Below are 13,604 nucleotides of genomic sequence, written 5' to 3'. Positions count from 1 at the left end.
GTAGATCAGTTTTTACAACTGATTGTATCCCATCAGTCACTGCAGAACTCCAGTGGTTACCAAGCTGTTTCCAGGGTCAATTCAAAGTATTGGTTTAGACTTTTAAACCTATAAGGTAAAAGGTAAAGGACTCCTGGACAGTTAAGTCCAGTCAAAGGCAACTGTGGGCTTGCGGCATTCATCTCACTCTCAGGCCAAGGGAGCTGGCGTTGGTCCACAGACAGCTTTCCGGGTCATGTGGCCAGCAGGACTAAACCACTTCTGGTGCAACAGGACACTGTGATGGAAACCAGAGTGCACAGAAATTCTGTTTACCTTCCCACCACAGCGGTACCTATTTATCTACTTGCACTGGCGTGCTTTCAAACTGCTAGGTAGGCAGGGGCTGGGGCAGAGCAACAGGAGCTCACCCCGTTGTGCAGATTCAAACCCCCAACCTTCTGATATCACACACACACACACACACACACACACACATCTATAGCTTAAATATTTTAAACCTAAAAACAAAAAAACCCAAAGTCGCACAAGAACTTGCATCTATTGGGCAAATATCTGGCCACGAAACCAAATCTATGGCCCATCTGAAAAGCAAAGCTGCAGGAGGCAATACATTTCAACTATGTTGCTCAGATTGTTTGGTCAATTCCTTTGCTGCACATGGAAGCATACACCAAGTTAATGGAAGTTTGACAGGGCACCATAAACCTTTGTTTTGTTTAGATAAGAGATAGAATCAGTATGTAATCTAGCTATGTTAACACATTGCGGTTTAGCTGGGCACTTTCATAGGCTGTGGGGAAATCCACCATCAATGCTTTGAGGAAGCAGAAATAGGCATCTGAAATCCAACTCACTGTGAACTCTCCCCCCAACCCACCCCCTAAAAAGGTGATATTTCTCATTTTCTCACCATTCATGAACAACTTCAGAAACTGAATCACAATCACAGGTTGGCTTCACTGCATTTGAGAACAAGCATCTGGCACAGCTGTGTGGGTTTTAACCTTGTGAGCCATTAGGGCTCTACACATATATGGTGAGGCCAGTACAGCTTGGAGAATGAACCTGCAGTGTCAAAGCCTTCATACTGTATATGTGTTGGCCATGAATAGAGGCACCGGCTTGCGAGGGAATTTTTTTTGGAGGGCTAACATTGTGAGGACTTTGAGAGGAACCGGAGGCAGAGCTGACTTCACGCACAAAGGCTCACTCCTCCATTGTCTCCCAAGAGACAGATGGATGCCAACCAATCCAAAGAACCTCAGAACTTCAAAGACAAGAATAACCTTAATATATATTAAAATATTTATTTTCATTTGTTGAGGGGTGATTTTTTTTTTATTTTTTTTTTTTGGTAACTATTGCAACATGTTCAACCAGCCAAAGTTTTATTCTCCTAAATACTCTGGTTTTGCTCCTAACGCTAAATTGTTTGTCATTTTAGCAAATGAGGAAGCAAAACTATCAATACAATCATGGGCTATGAACCTGTTGTCTGTTTTCTTGGAGAGGTCTTTAACTGAACTTTAGAGGGGGGAAAGAGAGAGGAATTCTGAGTCATCTTGAATGTCACAGTTCTGATTGATTTACACACACATAGATGTCATTTTGAAAAACTGCGGCCAGATAATGAAACTATGGAAATTATCTTTGGAATGATATGGAATATGTTAGCTATTTATGAAAAGGAAAAACAGGTCTGTGGGTTAACATTTTCATGAAATCACTCAACGCCCTGCAAAAATAGCTTCACTCAGCTAATCTGGTGCACCTTTGTCAAATCTCTGACCAACACATATACGCCCTCCATGTATGCTATTGCACAATCTACCATTCCACAATCTCACAACCACCTATAAATACAGGACTTGTTCTCAGGCTATGCTGTTTTATTATCTCTACATGATTTTAAGACACGAGACGACTTAAAACCATGAAGACTTCTTCCACTCTCTTCATGTTTTCCCTTTTGGTTCTCCTCATTACACCAGGTAAGTTGCATGACAAACAACAGCTGTCCATGAGATGTGGGAATGTCCCAGAAAATTCATTTTATTGGAGCAAGGTTTTTCAACAAACCACTTTTCTTTTTTCTTTTTTTCCTTTTCTCTTCACTTCTTTATTTATTACCAGAGAAACCAAAGGTCGGATGTGTTTCCTTGACAACCTTAGTTTTCCTTCCAAAGCACTTTGAAACAAAATTAACACACTCTGCTGTGTTCCTTTTTTTTTAAATAGATATTTATTGAAAATTTTCCATTTTAGTAGATTAAAAACCAAAAAGAAAAACCAAAAAGAAAAATTAAAAACATATACAGTTTACAATCCTTATTTTTCAATAACATATTTCCCTGACTTCCCCACACCTCCCCTTCTTATATTCCAATTCAAATTGTTAGTTCAACAAGTTCTTATCCCCAATTTTTTAACCTTTTTATGTTTAATTCATTATAAAAAACCGATTTTACCTTATAAACATCAAAATTTATGCATCAGTACTCATTCTTAAATCCTTTTTCTAAAGTCGACCCAAATTCCCTTCCACGAATTCCCCATTTTTCATACAAATAACAAAACAGAATAAAAATAAAAAGACGAATTATAATTATACACCCTTTGGATCCCCAAACCCCACCCCATCCCCTTTCCCGGTTTCAATCCCCAACAAATGTCCATCAGTCTTAATCTACTATCAGCCTGGGGATCTCACGTCCGAGGCTCTTAATTGTCTCTCAGTTCCTCTCTACCGGTTTTTTTGATAGTCCTTAATATTAAACACCAGATCTCGGAGATGCTCTAGCCCAATGAGGACAATGTTTCTTCCAGCCAGACCTCCATGCTTAAAAGTGGAGCCCAAATCTTGTTTCTTACTCCTTTCAAATCCAAATGTCCCCAAAGCTCCAACTTTCACCTTAATCAACAAACCACTTTTCAGAGAACTTACCCGAGGCATGCAGTGGAAAGGTATCTGTGGAGCAACTGGATTCGCTCCATTTTGTGATATATCAGTCGGTATGCACAGGGATTTCATCAGATTTCATTTGTGTGTGAGAGAGATAAAGATCTTACTGGGAGAGGATTTTTGCAGCTGTGGAGGGGTATTAACCCTATCTTCCCTAGCTACAGTGTCCGCAAAGATCCACCACCACCCCTTATCAGATAACAATTACACTTGAAAAAAAATCTTCTCTTAACATCAGTTTTTAAAAAACCCTCAAAGTGGTTCCTTGAAGAAAAATCACAGTCAAGATTGATAACGATACAGAGAAAACATGGTGTCCCAATGGACAGCATGCCTTCAACATTTCTTCACACAGCACATAGTCAAACTATGGAGGCAATGATAGCAATCAACCTAGATGACTTTAGAAGAGGATTGCACAAATTCTCAGAGAAAGTTATCAGTGGCTACTAGCCACGGTCCCTATGCTCTGCTTGGCATTGCAGGAAACCATGGGAAGAGAGAGTGCTGTTGCACTAAGGTCCTGCTGTCAGGACCAGGCTGGCAACTATGAGAACAGGATGCTAGTCTAGATGGGCCATTGGCCTGACTCAGCAGGCTCTCCTTATGTTCCTCCATGTCAACAGAGCCCACTTGAGTCCTCTGAGGCACAGGACTGGGGTTTAGCAGAGGGATCTCACAAACAGTCCATGATGGAGACAAGCTTTTATCTGTTGATAGTTGCCAGGCATCATCTCCCACCGAAGTGGGAGACTTTTAGAAGACATCTGAAGGCAGCCTTGTTTAGGGAAGCTTTTAATGTTTAATGGATTACTGTATTTTAATATTTTGTTGGAAGGCACCCAGAGTGGCTGGGGAAGCCCAGCCAGATGGGCGGGGTATAAATAATAATAAATTATTATTATTACTATTATTACTATTATTATTATTATTTAGAAGGAAATGTATACTTGCCATATAAGTAACTTTCTTTTTGCAGCAAAGGGTGTTCTTATCACATTTCCCAATGGGTTTGTAAGGAGCTACGATTCATTCAGCACATGATGGAGACAGGTTTTCTCCGCCACCACCCTCTCTCCAACAACGCAGGAGAAATAAATTCAGTACTGGCCAATATTAGTGGTCTTTTACAATTATTGCTAAGACAGTACAGTGGTACCTAGGGTTACAGCTCTGGAAGGGGAATAGGGGTCTCCTAACAACTCTCAGCACCCTTAATAATCTACAGTGCCCAGAATTCTTTTGGGGAAAGTCGTGACTGTTTGAAGTGTATCATATGGCTTCGTCATAGAAGTGAATGTGGCTGTAGTCTGAGCTGTGACCATCAGAGGGGGTAAAGCAGTCAAACGACTTCTGTGTATGAGAAGGCCCTTTGGGTGTTTCTGAGAAGGCTTGGCTGAAGGAGTTCACCTCAGGGAGCTTAAACTGCTTGAGTGTTAGGATCCCTCTGAAGGCATTTTCTCCAGTGTCATTTATCCAGTGACATGCAGCCATTGGAGAAAGGGGGCATGGTGTAAATTGGGATAGGGGGCATAAAACATAAAGGGTGGCCCTGATTCAAATTAAATATGTGAATGCTCTACATGCAGGCAACGTGTAGGACTAAATCCTCATATTCAGTTAGGACAGGGAAGCAACTGGACAAATGGAGATGGAGAAGTTGTTTTAGTATGAAAGAGCAGTAGAGATGAGAGCTAGACTTTATGCATCAGAAGAGAGGTAATGTGTATAAAAACAGTGATTAGAAATGTGGATGTTTAAGTCATTATATAAATGTCTCAATTAGTATTTTTAGAAAAGAGCGGAAAGGGTTGAGATGTTGCATTGCAGCGGATTGGACTGGGGTCCCTTTCAACTCTGCCATTCTTTTATTCTATGTATGTTTAATCAGGGCTATGCAGATTAAGGTAAAAGGTAAGGGGACTCCTGACCATTAGGTCCAGACGTGGCCGACTCTGGGGTTGCGGCACTCATCTCACTTTACTGGCTGAGGGAGCCGGCGTACAGCTTCCGGGTCATGTGGCCAGCATGACTAAGCCGCTTCTGGCGAACCAGAGCAGCGCACGGAAATGCTGTTTACCTTCCCGCCGGAGTGGTACCTACTTATCTACTTGCACTTTGACATGCTTTCGAACTGCTAGGTTGGCAGGAGCAGGGACCGAGCAACGGGAGCTCACCCCGTCACGGGGATTTGAACCGCCGACCTTCCGATTGGCAAGTCCTAGGCTCTGTGGTTCAACCCACGGCGCCACCAGTGCAGATTAGACGTTTGAAATCAGGACTGGATCTGTAACGATTTCCTTTCTGGTGATTAATCAGCAGTCCCACATTCTCTTGCTTTTAAGAGTCAATGACTGAAGGAAGATGTCCCATGCAGCTTTGCTTGGAAAACCATCACCTCCAGCTACCATGGCAGCCTGGAAGACTCTTCCTTGTGAGTTTTCCACGAACCCCACAGAAACATCTTGACTTTGTTTGCTTTAAAGCTGTTCTCTTCAATAAAAGCATTGTCACTGAGCAACTGGTTAACCGTGATTCCTTCTGTTTTTGAAGGAGGGGCAATGTTGTTTCATTGTCTGTAGCACGGTTTAGAACCTTGTGATTTACCCTCATGGGAACTGAACCTCAGAGAGTGGTCCACAGCGTCTGGATTGCACCCCGGCAAATGAACTCCAAGTCCCTCTAACCCAGGGTTAGCCAACATCATGCCCCCAGATGTTGTTGGGCTGGAACTCCCATCATTCCTGATTATTGGTCATACTGGCTGGATCTGATGGGAGCTGGAGGGCATGACCAGGAGGTTGGAATAGAAAGGACTCACCACATCACTGGCAGTCTGGGTTGTGTTCAAAGCTTCTGCCCTTTCAAGCCCTGGAAAGAGCTGGGAGGAGCGATGCAAAAACAGGCACCGCTGAAACAAAGTCAAATATGAGTGGCTGGTTCCTGGGCCAATTATCCCATTCATGAATGGGCTTTTAAATAACCCCTGCCATTTTGCCAACTCCTTCAATCCACATATCACACATTTCCCCCATTTGGCCAATCGACATCATATCATCCACACAATGGAAAAACCACATCCAGAAGTGGCTTTACGTTGTGTGAACCAGCTGCTGTCAGGGACCGTGCTGAGGAGGGCTGCACAGAGGAGGAATTGTAGGAGCCTCGCCCTGCTTTTGATCAGGATCCTGAATCTTCCCAGGAGCAGGAAGACAGTGTAGATTTTGAACAGTGGTTTGCAGAGAGGCATAGTTCAGAAGGCAGAAGCTGAGAAGAAATGGGTGGGGAACAGCTAGGAGGAGGACAACTGGGAGAGAGAGAGAGTTAACAGACTCAATGTCATTGGAAAGTGTTCATCCACTCAGACCAAGGTCAAGGAGAACAGATAAGGTGGCAGCACAGAAAGCACAGTGGTTGCAAGACCAGTTGGCAAGACGCGGTAGTGATGTGTGTCACAAGAGACTAGGGCCCTGCGGGACCTGACATCTTTCCGCAGGGCCTGCAAGACAGAGCTGTTCCACCAGGCCTTTGGTCAAGGCGCAGCCTGACTCCCTCCTCTGGCAATCTGCACAGAATTTTTGCTTAATGGTTGCCATCAATTTGATTTTAATTAATTCTTATAATGAAATGTTTTTAGAATGTTGGATTATTTGATTGTTGTTAGTCGCCCTGAGCCTAGCTTCGGCTGGGGAGGGCGGGATATAAATAAAATTTATTATTATTATTATTATTAGGGAGGTAAGGAGTGGAACTCTTAATTGGAAGCACCGCCATTCCTAGGAAATGGATTCTTTGTTCTCTCGCTGTGATCATTAAAAGTTCTAATTGGTAAAAAGACTCCTTTTCCTTTGTTCTACTTATCTACTGCCAAGATGGGAAGGAAGCCAATTCCCTGAAGCCAGACAGCTGCTGAAATGATGGGGGAGGGGGGGACACCCCCCCCAAGAAGGACCATCTTCCCTTCAGATCAGCAGATGCAAGGTGCATACAATGTGAATATAATTCTGCTGCAACAGGAACTATTCCATCAGATTTGGCCATTTGGTGCAATCTAGCTCATGTAAACAAGGTGGGAGATTTGGCAGCTGAGTTCAGTAAAGTATAAATGGTAAAACATTAGAATTTGGGCTGCTCTTATTCAGAGCCAACTTGCAGGGTCACAAAAGTGTCACTATCTCATCTGTGTGCTTTAGGTCCATTGGCATGTGGTTGTACAGGGGGAGGAATGAAAAAAGGAGTCAAAAGAACCAATCCATAATCTTCCCATTCCCAAACATGAACAGATTCATTTCAGTCACGAAGTTGCATTACAAGTTGTTTTTATTTAGGTGTGAGGCAATCACATCTCTCTGTGTAGTAAAATCCCAAGTGTGTGGTCCATAGAAGTTTCACAGCGGCAGGAGGCAGTGAATTCCAAGTAGACCATTGAGATGTGGCCAGGCAGTCGCCAGTTAACGCCTGCACAGATAAGGAGGACAAAGAGAGACATATTTTATTCTGGAAAAAATCGACTCAAGAAAGTAAATTTGGTTCATATGAAACGTACAGTCATTCCCTGACCATCTACAGAAATACGAAGAGGCTCATTCAGTAAATCCCCAGCTGTTAAGAGCATATGGAAAGCCTGCTTGGATCTGACAAGCGATCCATCTAGTCTATCATCCTTTTCTCACAGTGGCCAACCAAATGCCTATGGGAAAACCACAAGCAGGACCTGAGCAGAGCAACATCGTCCCCTCTTGGTATTCAGAAGCTTACTGCCTCCGACCATGTAGGCAGAGCATAGCCACCATGACTAGTAGCCACGATACGGTAGCCATTGTTCAAGTAAGATGAGAGGAAGAGCACTAGATTCAGCCCACTGTGCCAAATAGCCAACAGGTAATATGTTCCTGGTCCAAGTTGCATCTTCAGATGTCTAAAAACTCATGTGTTATATCATACCTTGGTATATGTCTGGCAAGGGATGACATGTACTGGAGATTTCCTAAGGATGCTTTTAGCCATTGGTTTGGTTGACAGTCTTTAGACTTTCAGGGAAGTCTTTCCAGATCAACATATCAGAGCAGAGTATTGCGGGGGTGGGAGTGGGACTGATAATCTGCGATTTATTTCTTTTCTATCAAGTGACTAATAAATGGATTACTAAGGAGAATGATCTTTATTTGGTGCACTTTTATCAAGAGTACTATCACACTGGAAGTTCTTTCGCTTCTTAAACTTTTCTTCCTTTCTTTTTCTCTATTTACTCTCTCTCTTCTCTTTCTTTATTTTTCACTTTCTCTTTTTTAATTCCATTTCTTCTTTTTACTTTATCTCTTGCTCTTTGTTTGTTTGTTTGTTTGTTTGTTTGTTTCTGTCTCTCTCTCTCTTTTGCCTCTGGATTAATGTTTTAATTTGGATTTTTAAAATAATAATAATAATAATGAGAATAATCTTTGTATTTTTCTTTATAAACTTTATTATTATTATTATTATTATTATTATTATTATTATTATTATAAAAGTACATCACTTCATTTTTTTTACCTTACCATAAAAATCAATAATCATAGATACATGTGTATATAACCTGCATTTAATCAGCAAGGGGTCTTGATTTGCTATTGTTTAACGATAGTAAAGAGAAAACTACTTCCACCAAATTAGGCTGCTGAAATAAAGAAATCTAACCAGAAGTGCATTCTTTTTATCCTTCCACCAGCAGGTGAAAATTTTCTTATTCCAACAGGCTTTGGGGATTCATTGTTTTCAGGAAAGGACTACTACTATGATGTTTTTACTGTAATTATCTGTATGTTTATATATTCTATATTCAGTGGTAACTCGGTTTTCGAACACAATCCGTTCTGAAAGACCGTTCAAGTTCTGAAACGTTCAAAAACCAAAGCATTTACTTATGGAAAACTCAGTATGGAAGCCGCGTGGCACTTCCAACTTCCGAAAAGTATTTGATGACTGAAGCATTTACTTCCAGGTTTACGGCATTCGAAAACCAAAACGTATGAAAACTGAGGTACCACTGTATTGTAATTCTATTACTGTTTAATTGCTTCTTAATAATCCCCTCTCGATGTTTTTAGCTGTTTCTATTTCATTTTTAAGCCACCATGAATCCCTGCCATGGAAAATGGTGGGAGAGAGCTAATAATAATAATAATAATAATAATAATAATAATAATAATAGGAGGAGGACTATGAGCTCAGTTCAGTTCTGGTGCTCAAAACGCCTTCTGAGCTCAAGATTATTTAATTCTAAGTGTATGATTTTTCCACCCAGCTCTCAGTGGTAGATTATGGCGTTCTAGTAAAAAACAAAGTAGAGCCAAAACTTAAAATCTGCTGTCTTTATGGTGTTCATTCAGGTTCTGTGAGGGACACAGATGTGGGACTCATGTCTGCCCCATGAGAAGCACAACAGAGAACACATCCAAACCTATTACATTTATATTTTTTTGCTTTTCTCACATACACAAGAAGGGAGCCCCAAGTGGTTCTAGCAACAGGTAAATTGTCTTCCATGGCAACCATTCCACCATTACTGAACTCTCTGGGGAATCCCTGAAAAGCTTCAGACTATCGCAGTTCAGAAACTATTGCTCTAGGCTTTCCAAAGTTTTGTAAGTTGGATATTAGCTAATGGGCAATGAGAGAGTTGACTCAAATGCATGGATGCTGTCTTCCATAAATTCACTTGGAGGCAGTCTGCTTTTCACTGGCAAACAGGGGTGCCAAGTTGAATACTGATGGGCACTGAAGGGATCTTGACCCTGGCTCCTACGTTTGCAAACATGTGCCTTGTTCTCTTTCAGCCAGAGATCTTTGTTCTCACCTGCAGCAGGCAATCTTTCTAGCACAATTCCCGATGCGCTTGTAGTCACCAGGACATCTGCGCCTCACACATTTTCCATGGGCTTCACGACACTGCTTGGCATTACCGATTTTAGAAAATCCTGCAGACACACGGAGACACAAAATCAAGTTGGAGGAGCAGAACTGAGCTCTTTGCAGCTTGAGGCTTTGGCATAAACAGACCAGCATTTCCTATTATTTTAGCATTGCCAAGTACGACATAGTCAATTTTATTTATTTAGCTTGTATGGTAAAACTGGGACGCGGGTGGTGCTGTGGGTTAAACCACAGAGCCTAGGACTTGCCGATCAGCAGGTCAGCGGTTCGAATCCCCATGACTGGGTGAGTTCCCATTGCTCAGTCCCAGCTCCTGCCAACCTAGCAGTTCGAAAGCACATAAAAGTGCAAGTAGATCAATAGGTACCGCTCCAGCGGAAATGTAAACAGCGTTTCTGTGCACTGCTCTGGTTCGCCAGAAGCGGCTTAGTCATGCTGGCCACATGACCCAGAAGCTGTACACCGGCTCCCTCGGCCAATAAAGCAAGATGAGCGCCGCAACCCCAGAGTCGGCCACGCCTGGACCTAATGGTCAGGGGTCCCTTTACCTTTACCTATGGTAAAACTAGGGATGTTGGAGAAGTCTGGGGGAAACAGAAACGGAAGCAGAAATTGCCAATGTTCATTTATTCACCCCATTCGAGAATGGAAACCATTCCAACTTAGGGTTGCCATATTTCAAAAAATGAAAATCTGGACACAAAAGTTGTTTTTGAGCTATTTTTAAGGAAATTTGCCAAAACAATAAACACTTCTGACATGGGTGGACAGACAGCCCGGTTTCCCCAGATATTTTTACTGATTTTTGGAAAGTCCGCACAGGACCATTTCCGACGGACAAATCCCAGATATATCTGGGAAATCCCAGACATATAACAGCCCTATTCCAACCAATATGATAGATAGAATATTTATTTGCATCGGCCACTAGCCATAGCAATAAAATAAAATAAATGTACTGAAGATAGAGGGAAAAACCTAACCATAAAAAATACATCAATATTCAAATAATAGATCTTATTCTCATTGCCCCTGCTTGCAGTTTTTGCTGTCACCTGATCATCTTGATCTGCTAAAAGAAAGGACACAGTAGCAATGGCTGAGTGACCCAGCTTGGACAATAATAGAGGGCTAATAACCTCACTCCTCAAATCCTTATAAAGAGTGCAAGCCAGAAGCACATGAACCACTGACTCAATACAGTGGTACCTCGGGTTAAGTACTTAATTCGTTCTGGAGGTCCGTTCTTAACCTGAAACTGTTCTTAACCTGAAGCACCACTTTAGCTAATGGGGACCTCCTGCTGCTGCCGCACGATTTCTGTTCTCATCCTGAAGCAAAGTTCTTAACCTGAGGTACTATTTCTGGGTTAGCAGAGTCTGTAACCTGAAGCATCTGTAACCTGAAGAGTATGTAACCCGGGGTACCACTGTACTTCCATCTCCACAGGGACCTAACCATTTTTCCAGTGGATTTTTTTGAAATCGACCCTCAAGTGCAGCCGAAGGCAATATATTCAATCTTGCGAAAGTGAAAGCACACCTGTATTTTGGAACTGTTAAATTTTGCAAATAGGGTGCCAAAGTGTCAAAATGACTAGGTGGGAAATAAGCATACCATGGGCGAAATTTCCTTATTGTGGCCAGGTTATTCTATCACTCGATATCATATAGGCACTGTCTGATTAAATTATTTGCTTTACTGAAGCCCCGTGTTAGTAGCTGCTGTGGTGATAAACCAGAAAAGTAAAGCTTTTGGTTGACAATTTTAGTCCAAGCACTCTCATGCTTATTATTTACTGTTGTTGTTGCTTTCAGTCTGTCCACATTAGGTAACGGATCACATCCCTCCCATCTCATTTGCACTGAGATTCTTTGCATTGGAAAAAAAATGGGGTAGAATAACACAATGGCAACATAACTTACCTAATTTATGTAATTATGGAAATTTGCCACAACAGACAGCAAGATGGTGTTGCTAGACTACAACTCCCATCAGCTGCAGACAGCTGTCCAATGGTCATGGCATATGGGAGGTGGAGTGCAGCAACATCTGGAGGACCACAGACTCCCTGCTAAATGACAGAAAAATGTAACAAGTGAAGCTTCCCTCACCATTTAATTTTCACACCAGGAAAAGCTTCCTCTGCTAAATTTCTGCAAGCTAGACTCACTGCATATGTTTGCAAGGACTTGTCCAAGACTGAGCCATGGCTTAGTGGTCAAGGATTTGCCTTGCAAACAGAAGGTCCTGGGTTCTCCAGGTAGGGCTAGGAGAGACTCCTTCCAGAAATCCTGGAGAGCCACTACCACTCAGTGTAGACAATAATGAGCTAGATGGACCAATAGTCAGTAGAAGGCAGCTTCCTATGTTCCTAAGACAGGAGCTCCTCCCCATTCCACAATCAGAAGCTTCTGGGCTAACAACTGAATCTTGCTTCAACACTGGTAGCAAGATAGTGTCCCCAGCTGCACCTAGGCATCAGGATAAACTGTGCGGCAACAGAGGAGAATGACTATGGGCCTCAGGAGGAACACCTGGGAGCTGCTGTTGATGCCTCCAGAATTTGTGAATATCCTCATACAGTCTCATCTTCGTCCTGTCCTCTACCAAAAGTTCTTACCTGCTTCTTGTCCACATGGGAGTAAGTCCCGTCAAATCACACTTGATTTTCACAGAGTTTATACAGAGACAAGGGTTGTTTAAAAAATATGGCATTACCTGGAACCACCAGCATCATCATGCAGAGAAGCCCAAAAACAAGGTGAAGGAGCCTCATGGCTGAAGGTTCAACTGCAATCTACCACCACTGGCAACCTGAGATGGGGATGTAATGCAGATATTTAAAGGCTTCTAGAGATGGTGACATACCAGGTTGTTGCAAAAAGGGGAAATCCAGACTTGGTTTTGCAAGCTCTTCATGTCAACAACCTGAGGCCATTTCACAGACCCAGCATTTCACCATGTTAGGGGCATCTCCAATGAACTACTGGTTCGCATTAGAGGACTACAAGGCATTATAGAATCATAGAATCATAGAATCATAGAGTTGGAAGAGACCACAAGGGCCATCGAGTCCAACCCCCTGCCAAGCAGGAAACACCATCAGAGCACTCCTGACATATGGTTGTCAAGCCTCTGCTTAAAGACCTCCAAAGGAGGAGACTCCACCACACTCCTTGGCAGCAAATTCCACTGTCGAACAGCTCTTACTGTCAGGAAGTTCTTCCTAATGTTTAGGTGGAATCTTCTTTCTTGTAGTTTGGATCCATTGCTCCGTGTACGCTTGTCTGGAGCAGCAGAAAACAACCTTTCTCCCTCCTCTATGTGACATCCTTTTATATATCTGAACATGGCTATCATATCACCCCTTAACCTCCTCTTCTCCAGGCTAAACATGCCCAGCTCCCTTAGCCGTTCCTCATAAGGCATTGTTTCCAGGCCTTTGACCATTTTGGTTGCCCTCCTCTGGACACGTTCCAGTTTGTCAGTGTCCTTCTTGAATTGTGGTGCCCAGAACTGGACACAGTACTCCAGGTGAGGTCTGACCAGAGCAGAATACAGTGGCACTATTACTTCCCTAGATCTAGATGCTATGCTCCTATTGATGCAGCCCAGAATTGCATTGGCTTTTTTAGCTGCCGCGTCACACTGTTGGCTCATGTCAAGTTTGTGGTCAACCAAGACTCCTAGATCCTTTTCACATGTACTGCTCTCAAGCCAGGTGTCA

The 13,604-nt window shown here is 42.6% G+C and overlaps 1 long non-coding RNA gene across 1 annotated transcript; it reads right to left on the bottom strand.

Moving 5' to 3' along the window:
* Positions 1 to 7,297: 7,297 nt before the first annotated feature.
* LOC310702973 lies at positions 7,298 to 12,683 on the bottom strand. The gene is made up of 3 exons (XR_014523851.1): positions 12,596 to 12,683; positions 9,798 to 9,918; positions 7,298 to 7,423 (listed from the first exon to the last, which is right to left on the bottom strand). It is a non-coding gene; the product is annotated as an uncharacterized lncRNA (long non-coding RNA).
* Between the last annotated feature and the right edge of the window lie 921 nt (positions 12,684 to 13,604).

Source organism: Podarcis liolepis (genome assembly GCF_965112155.1).
Source record: "Podarcis liolepis genome assembly, chromosome: 3".
NCBI lineage: Eukaryota > Metazoa > Chordata > Lepidosauria > Squamata > Lacertidae > Podarcis > Podarcis liolepis.
The sequence above is the reverse complement of the archived record's forward strand: the minus strand, read 5'-3'. Positions and strand labels throughout refer to the sequence as shown.